At 43.1% G+C, this 24,029-nt stretch overlaps 1 protein-coding gene across 6 annotated transcripts in view; it reads left to right on the forward strand.

Moving 5' to 3' along the window:
• LOC106601438 (RNA binding protein fox-1 homolog 3) overlaps nt 1–24,029 on the forward strand; it is a 380,636-nt gene that overhangs the window by 56,305 nt on the left and 300,302 nt on the right. For 5 of the 6 annotated variants that reach the window (XM_045720266.1, XM_045720265.1, XM_045720263.1 and 2 more), the window contains exon 3: nt 22,788–22,918. The gene's annotated coding sequence lies outside the window, so the exon portion shown is untranslated. Of the gene's footprint in view, nt 1–22,737; nt 22,919–24,029 lie in introns of those variants that run through there. The other variant, XM_045720260.1, reaches the window with a different exon arrangement.

Genomic DNA, 24,029 nt, shown 5'->3' on the forward strand with positions numbered 1-24,029 from the left:
GCTGAGAAAGGAATTCAGTGGAATTGACAGCACATTCAAGGGTTTCTGAGAAGAAGGGAAGACAAGAGACAGGGTGTTAATTTTTTTTGATTTGAAGGGTCAAGATGAAGCTTCCTGATAACCAGATTTAAATTAAATTGAGAATACAGGGGAACCCACAGACATGGGAAAAATAAATACTGTTTTATGTGCGTTCAATAATAACTTGGTCAGCCAACAAGCGAATATCTGATTCAAATGTAAATTATATCTTATGCTTCTAATTCTACAGTATAAATCTCATATAGTTTTTTGAGAAATGTCTTCTTAAATTATATTTATATAAAATGATATTATATTTAAATTATATTTATAATTAGATTGGGCTAACAATTAAGACATCATTAATAATTATTACATAGCTTATGTGTGAGAACAATACACAATAAGTATTTTCTTAGCTCCGGTTTATCTTTGCCCCAGGCTAGACTGGCCCTGGGCTAGCTTAGCCTGTGTTCACACCAGCCTTTGTTAACCCTGGGCTAATCTTTAGCCTTGGGCTAAGGATTCACACTTATTCCAAAGCCCTGTGAAAACGGACAATCACAATATACGACCAACATTCTATCTCTGACGTGTGACCCATGTTATAAATAATAAGATATTTATCATCACATCCTGTTGCTTCTAGCCTAGCATTTGATTTCCAACAGTGATTGTTTGTTTGTATAAACCTTGCTGTCTGCCTGTCTGACCTCGGAAATAATGTTTCACTTTTGAAATTCGACCTCGCCCCTGTACAGGGAATGCTGTGCACAAATGAGACATCAACTTTCAGTAGCGGTGCGTGGGTAAAATCACTGGGGAAGCCAAGCCAGGAAAAACATTGCCATATTACAACCTATGTGTTAGTTCATATGCCTTGCCACCATGATATATAGGGCCAAGGCCGACACAATAAGAAGACAAAAAGAAGACACAATGGCAGAATAAATTCAACCACACTTTTGTTTCATCACAAAACTGGAGAGAAACATCTGTCCGGTGAAGTCCACAAAGCATATTGCATGTAAAAAGCAGTTCTATGACCTACAGCATGGTCAAGCAAGTTAATGTTTCCGACACCTTTGGACTACTAAACAACTATTGATTTAGAACCACAGAGAGTTACCGCAAGTCGAAAAGAAAACAGGAGCTGCCTCCACTATTACAGAACCATTTCAGCTTTAACATTTCAACATCATCAAATCACCTATGCTTAGTCTAATACAGTGACAACTAAAAGGTGCCAAAAACAATTTAGTCCAATCAACGTAAGCTAATTATGATGTGATCCACCTGGTGGCTGTGTGTGTGTGTGTGTGTGTGTGTGTGTGTGTGTGTGTGTGTGTGTGTGTGTGTGTGTGTGTGTGTGTGTGTGTGTGTGTGTGTGTGTGTGTGTGTGTGTGTGTGTGTGTGTGTGTGTGTGTGTGTGCGCGTGTGTGTGCGTGTGTGTTCGTGCGTGCTTGCAAGTAGAAAATAACATCTAAACGGTCTATGACTGTCATACTGTACAGGGTTTTAGTTTTTGTTGACCGAGGCTACCTGGCTAAAATGCTTGCTCGCTAACCTTCCTTTCATGGGCACCGGTGAGCCAGCTAGTTAACATTAGCCTACTGTATCTAGCTACATATTGAACTTCCGTCCTCTCAGTTCAGGGGCACAATGTATGAATTTATGTTTGGATCAGGATCCCCGTTATAATCATTGGCCAGTACGGAGAATTAAGTAAAACCACAAGTTCAAATCCATATCTCCATCCATGGCTAATTTAGGAAAGGACCAATTTTAACACTCGCTTAGCCCCAGGTTAATTCTCCCTTAGCCCAGGGCTAAGTAGCAGTGTGAATTCCCCTAACAATACATTCATTAATGCAATTGCACAATCAACCAATTTGCCAAATAATCAGTGTCCAAACCTCCGCATTTTATTTTCACCACAATTTCTCTTAACCATTAGCAATACACTTTGAAATGTAATTTCTCCCCCAGCATTTAGCAGAATAAATATTGATTGCATTCCGTGAGTGATCACTCTGTAACCCATCATCCATCCTTAATAATGTCGCTCACAGGCACATTCTTGCAGCTTGGTTTCCATTAATAACCAGTCTACGTGACATTGTCAACATTCTTCGCCCCAAACAACAGGGTCTGTCAGGCATGCCTGGTTCGCAATCAGGTCATTTAATGTATTTCAACAATTGAAAGTCCTTAACATATTGATACGTGGTTATCCTGTAGTGTGTATGGCCTTTTATCTCCTTGAGTGAAAGAAACTCCCAACGCAGCTTCCTGAGATCTTCTGTTGGGGTTATTTATCATGTGGCATTTAGCAGGGGCCTGATGACAGCTGCTCTCCACTTTAATTAAAGGTTCAACCTCTTCCCTGGATGACACATTGACTGGTTTGTGCCTTGGAAAAGTGAAGGTACATGTCTAGTCCATCAGACTCCTTAGGAGCCATGGCCAACCTTCAAGGTAAAGAGCAGTGGAGATGGCATTTTAGTGAGGTCATCACAGGGCAAGACCACAGAGACTTGTTGGAATAAGGAGGGTTATCCAGACATGCACTTGTTAATCAAAAAATATGGTGATTATGTATTGTGTAATCTATTTAATTTATTGTAACCTCTTAATTTTTTAGGGCTCTAAAGGTAGGACATATTGTTGTTTATTTGTCATTATTTTATATGTATTTGTATTAACTTGTCCCCTCCTATGAAGCCATGGTTCATTCATTAAGTTTATAGTGACCTTCTGCTTTTGCAGATGTGGGATCTGCAACTCAGTCGGTAGCAGTGAATGGCTAATGGTCCATCCCTCAGCTATTTTACGGCTGACTGGAGAATGTGTCCACTTTGCATGGTTCCCTTCCTCCATTTTTCAAACTTTTCCTGAGTTGTGGGTGACACAGCTTGAAAGGGTTTCAGGAGAGGCAGCACACAAACGAAGAGTAAGCCCAGATGATACAATCACTTTGTTCAGCATGAACACTTCGGCAAACATGTCTCCCTTCTGTGGGCAGCCACAAGGCTTCTGTGTAAGACAGCGGATTGGCTCTTCTTCTTCTCAAAGTTAACCCTTGAGATTTCATACTAACAGAATTTCTGGAAATCCGTACTGCACAGGGACTTGACTCATGTTCCTACGAGTCACCGCCAGACAAGGATCAAGACTATGGATGGACATAAATACATCCATCTATACACAATGATCACTTCTCAGCATTTCTGGCATTCAAGAGTGTGTTCATACAATGAAAGCAATCAGGTTTAGGCCCTGACTCACAGAGATTGTGATGACAGGAAGGTTTAGGCCCTGACTCACAGAGATTGTGATGACAGGAAGGTTTAGGCCCTGACTCACAGAGATTGTGATGACAGGAAGGTTTAGGCCCTGACTCACAGAGATTGTGATGACAGGAAGGTTTAGGCCCTGACTCACAGAGATTGTGATGACAGGAAGGTTTAGGTGTGTGTAGAGTAGGTGTCATAAAAGTGCCTGTCTTCATAAATGTCTCTACCCAATGTATAAATTAAAACACTGGCACACAGAGATCAAACACATAGAGCCGGATGTTTCCCAGCACTGCAGAGTGAACCAGGCCACTGAGTGGACAAGGAAAAGGGACTGAGTACGAGTGATGTTGCTGGAAGCTCCCTAATGACACCTCCCCTGCAGTAGTGGTAGTGGTGAGAGGAGTTGTCTGGGCTTTATGCTCTCCTTCCTTGATGGCTCCTGGGATCCCTTTGTCCTGTTGTAAACCATTCTGAAGGAAGGACGCCTAATTGCTCGGCGCACACTAATGAGTTTGCAAACTAATTAAAGGGGTATATTACGCCCTGTGGGGGCCCCCAACACTAAGAAAGCCAGGGACGTCTTTAATGAGGGGCCTTGATAACCCTTCAAAGGAAGGATGTGTAGTGTCTGTAATGATGCCCAGGGTAAAGCCAGGCTCAGCCGGGTAGAAGTGTGAACCATGCCGTCCTGCCGCTGCTCTGCTCTGCTCAGCTCACCTCGGGTGTGTGGAGACTCGCAAGCAGATGCCAAGTGTTTTCAATCCGTCGCCCACAGCTACCTACCTACATGTCCAACTCACTCTCCCTTCAGCGAGTTCAAAGAGCCACGCTGCACCTTTCCCACAGCAGGAGGCATATAGGCAGGATCATAAGTAGGTAGGCCCCACGCTCATCTGGTTTACAAAAATATGAATATTCCAGTGTTCATACTTCCAGTGAGTCATTTTTTAAGAATAAGATGAAGCATTTTGTTGTTTTGACTTTCAAGTAATAGGCTGACCTATATCACACTCAAACTTCAAATGGCAGAAACAGTGGGAAGCAGCTGGGCAGAATAAGAAAGAGTGTTTTTTTATAAATAGTGTCTGTGTCATATGGACTGAATTCAGCGTGGAAATAGATGAAGGTCAGCATTAGTCCTTATTCATGATTTCCGAGTCTCTTCATCTATGACAACACATTGCAGCCTTTGCCATGTGTTGGAGATTCAGACAGTGCTCTCAGTCTTATCTGATGGGATTGCAGCGGTGACACGATACAGTAAACAGCTTCTTTCTCCAGCAAAGTCAATCCTCCCTTCAGTAAACAAGGCAATTTTTTTGTTTGGTCACAATATTTTCTCTGGTGACAGTGATGGCTGTTATTTTGCCTGTGGCTCCTGTCAAAACTAACATGGCTTAATTGACTGCGAGCGAATGAGCCCCTGGATTGATCCTGTCAGGCTCCTGAGGAAGTGATGCTGCTCCATCTGTGAGGCGCAACTCCAGCGACAGCAGCAATCTGTTGCTTGGGGATGAGCCAAGGCATTAAAAAAGGCTGAATTACTGAGAGTACCTCAGGCACATCACGTGGATCCTGATCAGCTGTCAGCCACGGCACACACCAGTAAACACGTGCACACAGACACTAAAACACACACACAAAGTCATTCGTTATTCCAGTCAACACACTTTGCACCACGGATACTAATGGAAAACTCAAGTGGTCTCAATATGTCCCTGAAGGTATTGAAGGAAATCAGAATAGTCTTGTCTCAGCTTGGGCTGTCCTCAGGGAATTTATAAAACACAGGCTGCTGTCACCCATTCTTCAGGCATTGTCATTTGTTAAAAAAAATGATGGTGTGTTGTCACCCTCTTGTCTTTCCCTTTCCCCATTCCTCAAACATCAAATATGCCCTGTCATGACCCAACCTTCCACCTCTCTCTTTCTCTCTGCCTCTCCCTTGTCCTCCCTCTCTCGTTCTCTCTGTCTACTAAAGTGTGTGGTGGTGCGGCAGCGCCTTCTGGCATGATGAAATATTTAGACGCCTGTCAATGTAGATGGCGGTCAGAGACGCGGCGGAATAATCTGGGGGACAGCTGCTGTGCCACATCTGGGTGCCACTGATAGCAGGGGAAGGTGTGCGGCTGTCTTCCGTTGGAGCCGAGAGGAGACTTCAGAGCCGCAGCCATCTGTCAATCAGTGGGCAGAGTCGTAACGAAGCTCACCATTGTGGGCATACTCAGACGGATTGATGCCTGACAGACTTTGGATGGCATCGGAGAGTCGTAGATGGTACTTTTGTTGGATCATTTTGTGTGCTTCTGTACATTTGAATTCCATTCCTCAGCGACAGAGAGAGCCTGGCCTGGTTGCTGTTGCTCAATGTGTTTGAGTAAATAAATAGCCTGCCCATGCCCGCTTTAATCCAATTTATCTCTTACTATCATCAACCTACAAGGATATTCGCTAACATATTTTTTTAAGCATAATGTGGCAATGAGGTCTCATTCACTCTATGTTTTCAACACGAGAAAGTAGGCTAGTCATTTGAATGACTGTGGACTTTGTTTGGTCTTGCTGGTAATGCGAGGTGGCTGGAGGTGCGATGTGTCGGAGCATTTGAAGAAGATTGAGTGTGAAAAGCCGCCCACTTCTCTTCCTTGCACTTTTCATCTGAGAGGGTGAGCGGGCCAAACGTGAATGGCTGTAGCTATCCAGTGGTGCTGTGCTGTGAGGCCGGTCGGCTGGCCTGAAAATCACTTTCCGTTCCTCTCCTAGGCACATGCGACAGGATATGGATGCGTCTCCTCTCGGCTCAGGCCCTCCCGACAACGTGATTAATGGCACTCGCTTCTCTCCCCATCTCATTCTGTTACTGTCAGAGTTAAGTGGGCCGAAGACAATAATAAACAGTCAGTCTTCTGTGAACCCCCTAACACGATCATTCCACCCCACCCACCCACCCACCCCCTCTCCAATGAGAAAAAGAGGGAGAGAGAGAGAGGAAGAGTGGTGGTGTGTATTTGAGACAGAGGGAGAGGTAGAGACACAGAATGGTTGCGATGGAGTGAAATGGAGGAAGAGAAACACGTCAGGAGAGAAATAGTGTCTGATATATGTGTGAGAAAACAGCTAATAGAGAAAACAGGACAATTGTAAAACCATGTCTTGAATATGAAATGAGAGCGATAGAGAAACAAGGAAGGAAATAAAACAGAGCGACAAGAAGTTTGAGAGCGATAGTGTGAGAGAGAGAAGATAGGTCAGGTCCCAGACCTGCTGTTTTATTCACTAGTGTGCTGTCTTTCCCTGCCTCTCTTCCCCCGAGCCTGTCACTTCACTCTGCCACTTCCTCTTCAGCCCAGCACTCCCTCCTTCCCTCACTCCCAGGCAGCCCCACAATGTTCCAGGATACCAACAGACCCTGTCACACAACGTTGTCTTCCTCCACCAGACACAGAGAGAACGCTATGGCGCCACGGCTCTTCTCAGGCTTTCCAACAACGCGTAGGAGTAAGAGAACAGGTCCTGGTTTGATTCATGTGCCTGGACTGGATAGTTCCCCTGGCTGACTGTGGGTTAGGAGCCCCAAAGCCCCTCTGCTGATCCCCTAAACCATGGGACCCTCTCTCTATCCTCATCTCCTCGCTCCTCTTATTACGGAGGATGACTTGCCCTACAGCCCTGTACTCAGTGACAGCAAAATCCACAGGCCCTTGTACCATTGTCATCCTCCATGCCAGGGGATCCATTTCCATTTCCATTTACGTCATTTAGCAGACGCTCTTATCCAGAGCGACTTACAAATTGGTGCATTCACCTTATGATATCCAGTGGAACAACCACTTTACAATAGTACATCTATATCTTTTTTTTAATTTGGGGGGGGGTTAGAAGGATTACTTTATCCTATCCCAGGTATTCCTTAAAGAGGTGGGGTTTCAGGTGTCTCCGGAAGGTGCTGATTGACTCCGCTGTCCTGGCGTCGTGAGGGAGCTTGTTCCACCATTGGGGTGCCAGAGCAGCGAACAGTTTTGATCCCTTTTGTTTCTAGAAGATCTGCCTCAGAGAAATGAAGTGCCATGATCTCATCACACAGGCCCATTGTTTTCACTCTCATACACACTGTGTAATGGCCATGGAGATAAGGGGATGATTCAGGCCTTTCACTGGAGGAAATGGGAACGCTTGCCGGAGAAGAAGTGAAATTACTGTTTTGATGGCTTTTGGTGGTGGGGGGCATAATTGCTGGATGGATGGAGGGATGGATGGATGGAGGGATGGAATGTGAGGAATCTTAACACACGGGAGATGAGTATATCTAATACTGGAGGCAGTTGGAAGGAAGGGAGCATGCACGAGGTTATATACACCGCGGGTTGCCTTAATGGAGGTGTATGTATAATTGCAGTTGTACTAAAATAGCGTATTTTTTTCTCCCCAACCCTTGCCCCTTCTGGATTGAAACTCCCATTGTTGATAGCAACGCTGATTACGATATTGTTCCATGCGCATCACCATAGTAACGGCAGTTAATTTCATATTGTTTGTGCATGAGATAGTTGCTAGGGCCTTTAGGAATATGAGATGAGCTTAATATATTTGGCAACTGGCATAAGGCTCATCAACACATTCCAGAAAACAAGGGTCAGAGGATTACAGGACGTAGTAATGACAGGGACAGAGCATAAATACTATGCAGGATTATAATTAGCCTTACTCCGTACATTTAAACACACTCCCACATTGACTTCTGGGGGAAATGTTGTATTAATTGGGTGGCTTTTCTTTTCTCCCTACTTTTAAGTAATTTCAGCAGCAAACAAAAGGCTTGGCGATTAGGCGGCACCGAGTCACGCCAGATCAACATTAGCCATGCCACAAACTCCCTCTGGAAACACCTCTACCCAGGGAGAGAAGGAGAGGGAGGGCATTCAGAAAGGAGTCAGAGTCAGCTTTGAAGCCCTCTGTGAAGGAGAACTGAAAAGGGGGATCGATGTGAGAGGGAGCCTGATAAGATAAGGCAGGCACACACAGGGCTGTATCCTCGGGGTGGAGAGACTACAGTGGGGGGACAGGAAAGGGTTTCCTGGTGCCGAGGCTGAGGCCTGGACCTGAGGGGAATTAATGTAGAGAGAGACTGGAGACTGGCTCGGCTTCCCACTCCAGTCCTCCTAGTCTCCCACCTCAGCATTCAGCTATCGTCTCTCTCTCTCTCTCGCTCTCTCTTTCTCTCCCCCTCTCTCCATCTCTCCCTCTCTCCCTCTCTCTCTCCCTCCCTCCCCCTCCGTCCCATCTCTCTCTATCCATCCCCGGCCACGGCAGCTTTATCATTCATTTCCGTCCAGAAGTGGGGAGAAGTTGTAAAGCTAATTAAGGTGCGGGGATGCGGCGGCTCGACAGATGTGCATTGAGACGGCCAGCTATTGAGTAGCGGGGATAATGGTGTGCAGACCTGGTGGGCAGTGGGGGCTGTGTTGGAGGGAACTCTTTACCTGGGCGGGCATGTTAATAAGAGCCTGCCTGCCTGTCTGTCTGTCTGCCGAGAGCAGGGAATTAGGGGGGAAGGGAAGCGTGTCGCCTGCCTCTTACTGAAGAAACAAGACTGCCTAGCTGATTAGGGGCACAAATTCACCCAGGTCGGTAAGACAGGGAGATATGCAGTTCTGTAGGACAGAGAGAGAGAAAAAAGACCTGTCTTTATTAACAAGGAATAATGGGAGAGGAAAATGGAGCGGAGGATATACTGTACCTGTTGTGGATGTTGAATAGTAGAGTTGATTTGGTATTGTCGATGACAGTCATCAACATTAGATGTATCTATGTGTAATTTTTCTCTACTTGATGTCATTGAAAGCCATAATCACCAGCTAAATGAGACATAGAAGTGGGCCGTGGTTGAAGTGTTGCACTAAGAGTACTTTGCTGGATCAAACAGTATATTAGAGGTGTTTGGCTCTTGACTAGTAAACAATGTTTGCTTTTAGCTCTTGACTTTTTATTGATCATACAGACCATACTACTGCCAAGTGCATTGAAGCTGTATGAGAAATATAGGAAATATGTGAGTGAACGCAACTCGAATATGTGTTCTGGTGAAAGGGTCTTTTGTCTAATAAATTGACAAATTTGGACACTGGAAAGCATACTGCAAGGTATAGATCTTTGATTAATTGAAATCATTCATATTAACTCGTTTGATGCTACCATTTCTCATGACATACAATGACTTCAGAAAGTATTCACACCCCTTGACTTTTTCCACATTTTGTTGTGTATTTAATTAAATGTATTGAATTGTCATTTTTTGTCAACGATATACACAAAATACTCTTTAGTGTCAAAGTGGAAGAAAAATACTACATTTATAAAAAATTAAGTAGTATATCTTGATTAGATAAGTATTCACCCCCTGAGACAATACATGTTAGAAACGTCTTTGGCAGCGATTACAGCTGTGAGTCTTTTTGGGTCTCTAAGAGCTTTGCACACCTGGATTGTACAATATTTGCCCATTATTATAAAACAAAATTCAAGCTCTGTCAAATTGCTAGAAAGACATTTGAAAGTCTTGCCAAAGATTTTCAGCCGATTGAAGTGAAAACGGTAACTAGACCACTAAGGAACATTCAATGTTGTCTTTGTAAGCATCTCCAGTATAGATTGGCTTTGTGTTTTAGGTTATTGTCTTCCTGCTGAAAGGTGAATTTGTCTCCCAATGTGTGCTGGAAAGAAGACTGAACCAGGTTTTCCTCTAGGATTTTGCCTGTGCTTAGCTCTATTCCCTTTGTTTTTATCCTCAAAAACTCCCTACTCCTTGCCGATGACAAGTTTACCAATAACATGATCCAGCCACCACCATGCTTGAAAATATAAGGAGTGGTACTCCGTGATGTGTTGTGTTGGATTTTCCCAAACATAACGCTTTGTAGTCAGGACATAAAATTGATTTTTATGTTGCCCTTCCTTATGAGTCATTGCGGTTGAATCTGTGCTTGAAATTCACTACTCGATTGAGGGACCTTGCAGATAAATGTATGTGTGGTGTACAGAGATGGGGTAGCCATTCAAAAATCCTGTTTACCACTATTATTAAACACAGAATGAGTCCATGCAACTTATGTGACTTGTTAAGCACATTTGTACTCCTGAACTTATTTAGGCTTGCTATAACAAAGGGGTTAAATACTTAATGACTTAAGACATTTCTGCTTTTCATTTTTGATTAATTTCGAAAATGTTTTACAAACAAAATTCCACTTTGACATTATGGGGTATCATGTGTAGATCAGTGAAACAGCATCTCAATTTAACACAACTAAATGTGGAAAAAGTCAAGGGGTGTGACTACTTTCTGAAAGGCAATGTTTATTCTGCACAGACCTTTTCAACATTAATGTAGTGCACCGACAAGTCTACGTTTGTTGAATGAAATATGATATCAAACAGAGAAACCCCACACTTGAAACAAAATAGCAGGGTTGGTTTTAGAGCGTAACACATTATTTTCTCTGCTTGGATGAGAGGAAAAAGCGAACAATAATTTCCTCCTATAGATTGTCGCACAGCTCCAATCTCCCACACAAAGCCTTGTTCACTGCTATCTCCCCGTTTTTAATTAGCTTCCTTCAACAAAGACAGTCTGATCTTATTTCTGCCTAATTGTGATTATTTACACAATAAAGGTTTATGGGTATTTATAGCCCCCTTTTCCTCCCAGTATTCAATGTCTGCCGTTAATAATGAGTAGGAAATGATTTTCAACACTCATCATTATCTGTGTCTTCAAGTACTGTCTTCCTTTTAATATGCCAATGCTGGCTGATATAATCACCTAGTAATTGTAAAACACTTCAAGTACGACACATTTTGTGTGGCACTCTCCTGAATGAAGAAATCACAGTCAAGACAAAAAGCTGCACTTGAATATGTTGAGGATCTGTTTGTGTTCTCAGGAGAGATGCTTCGGGTCGGCAATGAATGGTTATTCCATTCTAGGTGGCAGAATTCCAAATTACACGGCGGCGACGTATCCTAAAGAAAAAGTGTAGGTTAGCTCAGCCTCAAATCCCACATCACCGTGCTCCTGATGCTCGCCTCTGTCTAATCATCAGGCCCTTTATTCCCAATAATCAACCACACAGAGAGTTTACAGATTACCATTGATCCTATACGAGAGAGCAGATTTATAGTAGTTGGGTACTGCTGTCAAACCGTCTTAAATGAATTGTACATTAAGTTGCCCCTACTGCTAGGTAACTACAGAGTAATAACTGTAGTAATACTGCAGTAGTTACATAGGTGTTACTATGTAATTACATGGTAATACGTTTGTAGCGCTTTCAGTTATTAAACATTTGGAACAAGGAATGTGTAATTACACAGCCACTTGCTGAAGTCTATTCCACATGTGTAATTATGGATGTTATTACACATTTTTTTGTTCCACTATTTAAGTCGTGTTTTGTAATTACGTTTTAAAGTCATCTATGAATTACCACGTTAATAACTCTAACCAAAATCGGACCTTGTTACTTGTTACTAACTACAAGGTGCCACTATCATTGAAGCCACATGGAATACCAGGGTTGATAAATAGGCTAGGACCTGGTAACAACAATTGTAACAAGGCACATCCTGTCATTGCTACTCTAACTTCTGCGATGCATACAAAGCCCTCCCCCGCCCTGCCTTCGGCAAATCTGACCATGACTCCATTTTGTTGCTCCCAGCCTATAGACAGAAACTAAAACAGGAAACGACCGTGCTCAGGTCTATCCAGCGCTGGTCTGACCAATCGGATTCCACGCTTCAAGATTGCTTCGATCACGTGGACTGGGATAACATTGATGTATACGCTGACTTGGTGAGCGAGTTTATTAGCAAGTGCATCGGCGATGTCTTACCCACTGTGACTAGTAAAACCTTTCCTAACCAGAAACCGTGGATTGATGGCAGCATTTGCGCAAAACTGAAAACGTGAACCACCGCTTTTAATCATGGCAAGGCGACTGGAAACATGACCAAATACAAACAATGCAGCTATTTCCTCCGTAAGGCAATCATACAAGCAAAGCGTCTGTATAGAGACAAAGTAGAGTCGCAATTCAACGGCTCAAACACGAGACGTATGTGTCACGACTTCTGCCGAAGTCGATGCCCCTCCTTGTTCGAGTGGTGCTCGGTGGTCGACGTCACCGGTCTTCTAGCCATCACTGATCCATTTTTCATTATCCATTGGTTTTGTCTTGTTTTCACACACACCTGGTTCCAATCCCATTCATTACCTGTTGTGTATTTAACCCTCTGTTTCCCCTCATGTCCTTGTCCGAGATTGTTTGTATGTTATTTTGTGTCGTGTATTTTGTAGTAGTGAGCTACCGGTATTGTTGCCCATGTTATTTTATGTAAATTTTGGTTTTGGAGTTCGTGTTTGTTTATTATTTTATTAAAACAACTCCAGTGATACCAAGTTGGTTTCTACTGCGCCTGACTTCCCTGCCACCTACACACACAGCGATGACAGTATGTGGTAGGGTCTACAGTCAAATCACAGATTACAAAATGAAAACCAGCCCCGTCGTGGACATCAACGTCTTGATCCCAGACAAATTAAACAACTTCTTTGCTCGCTTTGAGGAGAACACAGTGCCACTGACACGGCCTGCTACCAAAGCCTGTGGGTTCTCCTTCTCCATATCCAACGTGAGTAAAACATTTAAACGTGTTAACCTTCGCAAGGCTGCCGACCCAGACGGCATCCCTAGACGCGTCCTCAGAGCATGCGCAGACCAGCTGGCTGGTGTGTTTACGGACATATTCAATCTATCCCTATCCCAGTCTGCTATCCCCACATGCTTCAAGATGGCCACCATTGTTCATGTTCCCAAGAAAGCTAAAGTAACTGAACTAAATGACTATCGCCCCGTTGCACTCATTTCTGTTATCATGAAGTGCTTTGAGAGTCTAGTCAAGGATCATATCACCTCCACCCTACCTGATACCCTAGACCCAGTTAAACTTGCTTATCTCCCCAATTGATCCACTGACGATGCAAACTCCAGCACACTGCCCTATCTCATCTGGACAAGAGGAATACCTATGTAAGAATGCTGTTCATTGACTACAGCTCAGCACTTAACACCATAGTACCCTCCAAACTCGTCATTAAGCTCGAGACCCCGGGTCTCGACCCCGACCTGTGCAACTGGGTCCTGGACTTTCTGACGGGCCGCCCCCAGGTGGTGAAGGTAGAAAACACCCCGCTAATCCTCCACAATGGGGCCCCACGAGGGTGCGTTCTCAGGCCACTTCTGTACTCTGTTCACCCATGACTGCGTGGCCATGCACGCTTCCAACTCAATCATCAAGTTTGCAGACGACACTACAGTGGTAGGCTTGATTACCAACAACAACGAGACGGCCTACAGGGAGGAGGTGAGGGCCGTCGGAGTGTGGTGTCAGGAAAATAGCCTCACACTCAATGTCAACAAAACAAAGGAGATGATTGTGGACTTCAGGAAACAGTAGAGGGGGCAAACCCCCATCTACATCAATGGGACAGTAGTGGAGAAGATTCGGCATATTCATCACCGACAAACTGAAATGGTCCACCCACACAGACAGCGTGGTGAAGAAGGGGCAATAGAGCGTCTTCAACCTCAGGAGGCTGAAGAAATTTGGCTTGTCAACTATAACATATTTTACAGATGCACAAACGAGAGCATCCTGTCGGGCTGTATCAACGCCTGGTATGGCAACTTCACTGCACTCAACCGCAAGGCTTACCAGAGGGTCGTGCGGTCTGCACAACACATCACTGGGGCAAACTACCTGCCCTCCAGGACACCTACAGCACCCGATGTCACAGGAAGGCCAAAAAGTTCATCAAGGACAACAACCACCCGAGCCACTGCCTGTTCATCCCGCTATCATCCAGAAGGTGAGGTCAGTACAGGTGCATCAAAGCTGGGACCGAGAGACTGAAAAACAGCGTCTATCTCAAGGCTATCAGACTGTTAAACAGCCATCACTAACATAGAGAGGCTGCTGCCAACATACAGACTGAAATCTCTGGCCACTTTAATAAATGGACTTAATAAAGGTATCACTAGTCACTTTAAATAATGCTACTTTAATAATGTTTACATATTATATTACTCAACTCCTATATATATACTGTATTCTATACCATCTACTGCATCTCGCCTATGCCGCACGGCCATCGCTGATCCAAATATTTATAGGGTCAACAGCCCTGCACCCCCCACAGCAACTTGCCCAAACCTCCCCCATTTCTCCTTCACCCAAATCCAGATAGCTGATGTTCTGAAAGAGTTGCAAAATCTGGAACCCTACAAATCAGCTGGGTTAGACCATCTGGACCCTCTCTTTCTAAAATGATCCGCCGCAATTGTTGCAGCTCCTATTACTAGCCTGTTCAACCTCTCTTTCATATCGTCTGAGATCCCCAAAGATTGGAAATCTGCCGTGATCATCCCCCTCTTCAAAGGGGAGACACTGTAGACCCAAAGTGTTACATACCTATATCTATCTTACCCTGCTTTTCTAAGATCTTCGAAAGCCAAGTTAACAAACAGATCACCGATCATTTTGAATCCCACTGTACCTTCTCCACTATGCATTCTGGTTTCCGAGCTGGTCATGGGTGCACCTCAGCCACGCTCAAGGTCCTAAACGATATTCAGCGACCTGGCCAAGGCTTCGACTCTGTCAATCACCACATTCTTATTGGCAGACTCAACTGCCTTGGTTTCTCAAATGACTGCCTCGCCTGGTTCACCAACTTCTTCTCAGACAGAGTTCAGTGTGTCAAATTGGAGGGCCTATTGTCCGGACCTCTGGCAGTCTTTATGGGGGTGCCACAGGGTTCAATTCTCGGGCCGACTCTTTTCTCTGTATACATCAATGATGTCGCTCTTGCTGCTGGTGATTCTCTGATCCACCTCTACGCAGACGACACCATTCTGTATACTTCTGGCCCTTCTTTGGACACTGTGTTAACTAACCTCCAGACGAGCTTCAATGCCATACAACTCTCCTTCCGTGGCCTCCAACTGCTCTTAAATGCAAGTAAAACTAAATGCATGCTCTTCAACCGATCGCTGCCTGCAGCTGCCCACCCGTCCAGCATCACTTCTCTGGACGGTTCTGACTTAGAATATGTGGACAACTACAAATACCTAGGTGTCTGGTTAGACTGTAAACTCTCCTTCCAGACTCACATTAAGCATCTCCAATCCCAAATTAAATCTAGAATTGGCTTCCATAAGACTGCTAAATAGTTAGTTAAATAGTTAACCAAATAGCTACCCAGACTTTCTGCATTGACCCTTTTTGCACTAACTTTTATGTCTCATCACGTACGCTGCTGCTACTGGTTATTATCTGTCACTTTATTCCTAGTTATATGTGCATACTGTATCTACCTCGTACCCCTGCACATTGACTCGGCACTGGTACCCGGTGTATATAGCCAAGTTATCACTCATTGTGTATTTATTATTACCTTTATTATTAGGTGTTTTAGTTTTCTATTATTTCACTATTTTCTTTCTCTCTGCATTGTGGGTGTGAAGGGCCCATAAATACTGTTAGTCTACACTTGTTGTTTATGAAGCATTTGAGAAATTTTATTTGATTATCATGTACCTACCCAGGAGCAAGCAAATGAATGTAAAGTGAAACCCAGTAGGGTATAACCTTTATAATTATAATGTAGTTACAATGTAGCAACCTTTGCAGACAATAGGCTAACTAAGAGAAATTAGGAGACAGGAGATAGGAGAACATTAGGTATAACCCTTTCACTGTACTGTACTCACAATAAGTAGGGATTGATTGATGCTCAATGTTAAATTCTTTCTACTATCACATCTAAGCCAATATGACACAAATGTCGATTAAACATCACAATTAAACTTGATTGGAGGTACACAACACACTACCTGCCTCTCATAATGAGCCGTTCAGCCGTTACAATCTTTAACAACCAACTCTGTAATTACACTGTTGTTACAAGGGATATACATGTATTTACAATGTACTTACCCAGGAGCGAGCAACTTAATGTAAAGTGAAGTGAAATGTTGAATTACTTTGTAGTTACATTGCAACAACCTTTGCAGATAATAGTAGGGACATCAACGGTTCAGGCTGCTGTCACTGTTGAATCTATAGTCTAGGGCGCCTGTTTCAATTGTCTATTTTTAAACGCCCTCCATGGTTAAAGTAATGATAAATAGATGTCATTGTTTTAAAAATCTGTAAGTGTGCTTCATTTACTATCATCCTATATCGAAATATTGAATTATTTTGGCTTTATGAATTATATTATATTACGCTAAGTCTCTTTTTGCACAACTTAAGAAGAATATCAAAGAGCTTCAGGTGAAGAAAATCTTACTGTATTTGTTGAATGGGTTAATTAACTTGAGGATCTATTACCTGTTATGGATACATGCACTATGGGTGTGCTAGGATATACATACATTATTCACAGATGAAGTGTTACCGACATTTATTTGACTGTAAACTGGTGGATAGAATGTGTTAGGCCTGCTACATTACACAGACAAACGTTTTCACCACACAACAATTACAGGACATACACGTAATTTTACCTCAGATTGGTGATGTGAGTATTATAGTTTATAGTCATCACGTTCTCCCAAAATCAATTGCTTGAAACAGATCAATATCTTTGGTTTAGTACAAGTATTTTTGTCATACATGCCAGTCCATAATGGGACTTAGAATGCGGCTGTCGTTTTCAGACCACGGTGGTGTAGCGGTCTGGGTGTAGCTGGTGCAGAGGAGTCAGGCGCAGGACCACAGAGATGAGTAACACAAGTAACTTTACTAAAATATTCCAATAACATGTCGTAAATACCGAGCCCACAATAACGGACTGAACATACATAAAAAAATCACGCACAAAAACCATGGGGAAAACAGAGGGTTAAATAATGAACATGTAATTGGGGAATTGAAACCAGGTGTGTAAAATAAAGACAAAACAAATGGAAAATGAAAAGTGGATCGTCGATGGCTTGAAGGCCGGTGACGTCGACCGCCGAACGCCACCTGAACAAGGAGAGGGACCGACTTCGGCGGAAGTCGTGACAGGTGGCTAGAATAAAATCGGTCTCTCCTCCCATAAAATGTCTCTGGCCTCACATGAATTAATGGATTTGAAGGTTAAACTATCATTCGAATGAAAGCCAACCCCTGTCGCTATTTAAAAACCGATGTGAAGTGGTGATTCGTTGAATTTAAACGCAACATGTAAAGTGGTGGCCCATGTTTCATGAGCTGAAATAAAAGATCCCAGACATTTTTCATACGTGCAAAAAGCTATGTCATGACGTGGCCCTTTCTGGGTATAGAGCTCTCCCTTCTACACCCAGGTTCTGTTATCTCAGCTCGTAAATTCCTGGAGGAGACTCTCTCCTCCTGGCCATGCAGTATATATATAGAGAGAGTTTGACAGTAGAACAAAGGAACTTCTTCTACATCACAGAACTTGAGAACTGAACAATGTCCATGTTTCGGAGAATGTGTAAATGGTCGGTGGAGAAGCCAGCTACGACCCGTCCGTTTTGTTTCACGTTTGTGACCTCATGAAAGACAATACAGCGACATTACCATAACTCTGTTTATACAGGTGCCTCCATTATGAGGTTTGCGTCTAATTATTGTATAAAATGAATGAGTAAAGATGAAACTATTTGTGAAATGATGTAATGATGTTAATGTGAGAGAATTGTATTCCCTTTAAAGTTAAACTACGTCATTGGCTCGCCCCTATGAGCACAGATATGATCTGGCTCATGGGACAGCCCTTTTCTACTGTTACGAATAAAACCCCTACCTGAAGAAATCTTCTTCAGACCATCAGTACCTCGGTCAGCTGAGGGGGCGAAGGTTGAGTAGAGACCACAAAAACCTCAGTATAAGGTAAGGTTGTAATGGTTGTTGAACTCCTAACCATACCATGTGGAGCATTGGCTACACGTGTCACGACTTCTGCCGAAGTCGATGCCTCTCCTTGTTCGGGCGGTGCTTGGCGGTCGACGTCACCGGTCTTCTAGCCATCATTGATCCATTTCTCATTTTCCATTGGTTTTGTCTTGTCTTCCTACACACCTGGTTCAAATCCCATTCATTACATGTTGTGTATTTAACCCTCTGTTTCCCCTCATGTCCTTGTCAGAGATTGTTTGTGCATATGCTCGTGTATTATGGATTGGTGCGCGATGGGTTCTTGTACCCACTTTTATTTATTATGTACTTTGGTTTTGGAGTTTTAGTAACGTTATTAAAATACTCCATTTATACCAAGTTGGATTCTCCTGCGCCTGACTTCTCTGCCACCTACACACACGACATTACAACATGGCTGGGAAATGGTTAAACTCTGAGACTATCGATCCGGACAGAATAAGAGCAAATCTTAGATTCTAATTACTAGTCTGCAGCTAGAAATTATGTCAACATGAAATGCGAAGACCGACAACCGCCGAAACATCTGTTCTATAAGAACATTTCTGAATGGTACTCTGAAGTATCCATTCTAACCACGAAAGACTCCAGGGAAGCAGAGAGACGCTTGGATGAACTTTCCAACAGAAAGACAGACGATTTCAACAGAGATCACGACGACACACTGAGCGTAAATATATATTGATTGCAATTATTCCCGAATGAGTGAGCGTTCATGTGCAAAGGATTAGCATTTCAATTAATATAATTATCAACTGTGTAGTGACTCTTTTGTCTTTCCCGCCCTTCTCAGTCCACACACACTTCCCTTTGTCCACCAAGCCTTCATATCGGCTTAGCCCACTAGGGAACATCCCCTATCATTTCCTTGTAACAATATCTACTGTTTGTTTATGCATTTCTGTGATTATTTACTTAGAAAATAAATGATTAAGACAATTGATGTATGGATGATTCATAGTAAAGGCTGGGTTCATGCAGATAACTAACAGATAACAACAACGACATTTGGAATGAGACTAATGTGAGGTAAATAATAATTCATTAATTAGAAGACTAATTGATCAGATATTAAAATATCTGAAGAGTTATATTAGGAAAATTATAACTTTGTAATCTGAAGATTTTCCTTGGTGCCCCGACTTCCTAGTTAATTACTTTTACATGATTAGTTTAATCACGTAATAATAATTACAGAGAATTGATTTGATAAAATAACAGTCTTCACTTTAATGATGCCAAAGACACGACACGTATATCTCTCAAATTGTGTGCACAAATTTGTTTATATCCCTGTTAGTGAGCATTTCTCCTTTGCCAAGATAATCCATCTACCTGACAGGTGTGGCATATCAAGAAGCTGATTAAACAGCATGATCAGTACACAGGTGCACCTTGTGATGGGGACACTAAAAGGCCACTCTAAAATGTGCATTTTTGTAACACAACACAATGCCACAGATGTCTCAAGTTTTAAGGTGGAGTGCAATTGACATGCTGACTGCAGGAATGTCCACCAGAGCTGTTGCCAGAGAATTTAATGTTCATTTTTCTTCCATAAGCTGCCTCCAATGTCGTTTTAGAGAATTTGGCAGTACGTTCAACTGGCCTCACAACCGCAGACCACATGTAACCGTGCCAGCTCAGGACCTCCACATCTGGCTTCTTCACCTACGGGATCGTCTGAGACCAGCCACCTGGACAGCGGATGAAACTGAGGAGTATTTCAGTCTGTAATAATGCCCTTTTGTGGGATTTTTTTAAATTCTGATTGGCTTGGCCTGGCTCCCCAGTGGGTGGGCCTGGCTCCCGAGTGGGTGGGCCTATGCCCTCCCAGAACCATCCATGGCTGCGCCCCTGCCCAATCATGTGAAATCCATAGATTATATGAACTCTAACTCAGTCTTTGAAATTGTTGCATGTTGTGTTTATATTTTTGTTCAGTATATATATAGCAGCCTTCTAGATGTCCTCATCTAACCAACCATATATAGATTACTCCAAGTTTCCATGTGGTCTTTGTATTAATATTAGGCTATAACTGGTCGCGATACAACGGTATTACTATGTAATTACATAGCAACACCTATGTAACTACTATGTTGTTTCTACAGTTATAACTGTGTAGTTATTGTACATCGCAAAGGGGGCAACTTAATGTAAAGTGTTACCAATCTTGGTTATTGTTTCTTAACCCAAATGATGAAAGCCTTGTTCTCCCCATGTCCTTAGGGGGATGGTGCCTGGTGCTTTCCTGTTGGAGAGGATGGGATCCTGACTGTTTCTCTCTTTCTGCTGTTATTTCCCTGTAGAGCAGGAAGAGTGAAGGGAGCTATGAGTGATCGACTGCGCCTCTATTCTATGAGTTTTAGGGGGATTTGAAGTTATTGAAAGTGTGGTGAAGGGTGACAGCTGGGAGATGTCTATGTGATGCCTATCGGACGGCCGGGTGCCTGCCATCATGGTTGTGTGCATCCAGCCAGTCTTCTTCTCAGCCTGTCCCCTCAGGCAGACGGCACAAGCATTCCACTCCACTATCACATACATGTTGTTGTACTACTGGCCAATCATCTGCACTACTCACATATGAGATTTCACCAAGATTGCACAGAAATTTGATAATGATATAAAATGGCTGTATAGGGCCTTTAAAAGTGTGAAATTGGGAGGTGTGTGAATGATGAATGATCGATAGATTGATGGCGAGAGAGAGAGAGGCATTTTTGGGGGGGCTATTCCTTAACGATTCCTCTGAGTAGCCATGCAAGGAATAATGGATGTGTAATGTGGAACGACAGCTTGCAGAGCACTGTCATTAATGTTGTAATTCACTTTTAGTGTTTCTACTATTGCACTGCAACAGGAGGCACAGATGTCACCTGAATCAGCTCCTTCTAGCAGCCAGAGAGCACCCTGTCTTCACCAGCTGTCTATGAACGCACCCTGCCAGCCCACCGTGTGTGCAAATGTGTGTGTGTGTGTGTGTGTGTGTGTGTGTGTGTGTGTGTGTGTGTGTGTGTGTGTGTGTGTGTGTGTGTGTGTGTGTGTGTGTGTGTGTGTGTGTTCGTGCGTGCGTGCGCGTGTATGTGTCCATGATGCCCGGTAAATGTCAACTTCCAGAGTACACTGTATGTATTGATACAGGAAGTAAATCCATACTGTTATAGTATCTTGTTACATCATTGGAATCAAAAACAAATGGATTTTCTTTGCCATTTTTCCTTCTGGTAAATGATTATAGAATACCTAGACTTAAATACTTAGTTAATATTTGGCCCCATTTTAAAAAGGACAATCGTATCAGTACTCTCCCTACTTTATGTTATAAATCATATTGGGACCTTAAATGAAGTGGATGCTTGAATACCCAACACAAATGTCTCCCATCTCTTTAATATACGTGCACACGTTCACTCTGGAGATCACCCTGACAAAACCACGGAGGAAAATGACAGAAGACGAAAGAAAAGAAGGTCTCAAAGAGAAAATAGCTGACTGACTGTGTAAGCTCAGCTCAGCTCAAAATGAGAAAGTTCATTATATGGCCGTCAAGGTGAAAGGAAGACTTCTCCTGGCAGACGCAGTTAAAATGTCCACCTCTCCTACTCAGAGGAGAAAAGAGAAGGAATGAAGAGGGAGAAATGCTGTTTTGTGGGGAGGTGTGTGTAATAAAGAGAGTAAAAGTGCGTGTGTGTCTGTGTGTGAGTGTGTGTGTGTGTGTGCGTGTGTGTGTGTGTGCGTGTGTGTGTAATAGAGAGAGTAAAAGAGTGTGTGTGTGTGCGTGTGTGCTCGTGTGCGTGCGTGTCTGTTCCAGTACAGACAAGGGCAGCAGTGTTAATGGTATTGCTCTGTAAAATGACCCTTACATCCGTTTCTTCATACATTTCCACAGTGCTTCAAAAGTCCTCATATTTTCCCCTTGTCAGCAGTGTATCATTGTTATGTGTATGTGACCTCTAGAAGGAGCTTGTGTTCCTTCATGTAGCCTTTCATGTTCAGCCTGTGCTCCCTTGTTATTTGATTGCATTCTGAATGCATTTTCCCTAACAATGAAACAGAAGGTTATCCCTGTTGACATATAGCTTCTATGGTTAGTCTCCTGCGCTTTAATACAGGGCTAGCCTATGAATATCAGTTTAATAGACAAAACTAGTTTCATTCCACTAATATTTGCCAACACAAGTGGATGCTTAAAATAGCTCCTCTCACTCAGTAACACTACTGTATATTATGCTGAGTGTGCCACTTATAATACAGCCTCAAGCTAAGGCAGCATTAGCCATACCTCCCCTGGCGAAGCAACATTAGAAATGAAGTGGTATCAGGGAAACTACTGTAGCCCTGTGTGAGGAGGAGCCACAGTGTCAGAATGTTTCCACACAGACCTATAAATGGGATGTTTGATACAGTACATACTGTAGTGTTTCATAGCAGATGTTGCTGTCCTTTGTCTCGCAGACGCTGCTTCACACAGAGTGATGCTGAGACTGGCTTAGGCTTGCAGCACCACTGAAGACTGGTACACGGCACTAGACAATGACTATTAGCCCCAAGACCAGCGAACAGTGATCAACTGACCTCTGAGACAGGTAAGACTGTTACAAATGTGAACATTTACCACCCTGTGTAGATAACTGTTACATATAATACAGAACGAGGCTCATTTCACCAACATGTAGGATACGGTTTCCTTATCCTCATATGAATAAAGTTCTCTTAGAAGTAAATCTTCATGTGGCAGAAAGTGATGTGGGCGCTGGACATGGGGGGGCTAGTGGGTCTGGGCAGGTGTGATGTCGTTGATGTTTGTATGATGTTGTCGTTTGTATGTGAATGTTTTGTATTATTAATTTTAAAAAAAAATTGTTTAATTAAATCGTATACTCTACCAAAAGACAATATTATCAGGAATTAGTCTTTCCCTGTGTCCTGTGTACTCAATGACAGTCTCACTCTCAGCATCAAATAGCAGAGTTACTTGTTTACTTCACTATGAATTACGAGCGCATGTTTGATTTAACTAAAATCTATCATTGCACTGCAGTATACAATAGATCTCATTCAGATTAGTCCGTTTCTGCAGTTGGGTGGAAATGTGTTGAATCTTTTCACACTCACCTCAAAGCTAGTCATCCTTTTCCTTTTCAAGGGAAATTGAAGTGGTGTCAGAAGGAGATATGGCATGGGTTTGTGTTTGTTTTCTTCTTGCATAGAGAGTAGTTACTTTGAAAAGTGCAGGGCTGGCTCGGTGATGGAGCGTAGGATGATTCAGCAGGAATCCAACAGCCCATGTGACTGATTCACATTTGAACATAAGCAGAAATATGGCCACTCCAGGGAGTTGCGGGGAGGAATGGAAAAATAGCCTCAAATCTCTCAGCAGCAAATCAAGTCTCTTTGTTTAAGTCCTGTTCTGTGTCACCTGCTCTATGGCTCACCGGTGTGTTGTGGTGTACATGGTGATACTGATTGCTCTTATTCAAAATAAGCACCATGACAAAGATGGGGAAGAGGAGTTTTTTGAATGTGCCTCTCCTGAAGAGGAGGGCCTGAGAGGATTATATGGCTCAGTGGGCACCGTATTGTGTAGGGAGTGGATACAGCAGGTACCCATTTGAATCCCAGCCAAGAGACAGACACAATGTTGCAGGGGATAATGTTGCCTCACAGCAATTAAACTCTGGAGGTTTGGAGTGGTTT

Source organism: Salmo salar, chromosome ssa06 (assembly GCF_905237065.1).
Source record: "Salmo salar chromosome ssa06, Ssal_v3.1, whole genome shotgun sequence".
NCBI classification, from domain to species: Eukaryota; Metazoa; Chordata; class Actinopteri; order Salmoniformes; family Salmonidae; genus Salmo; species Salmo salar.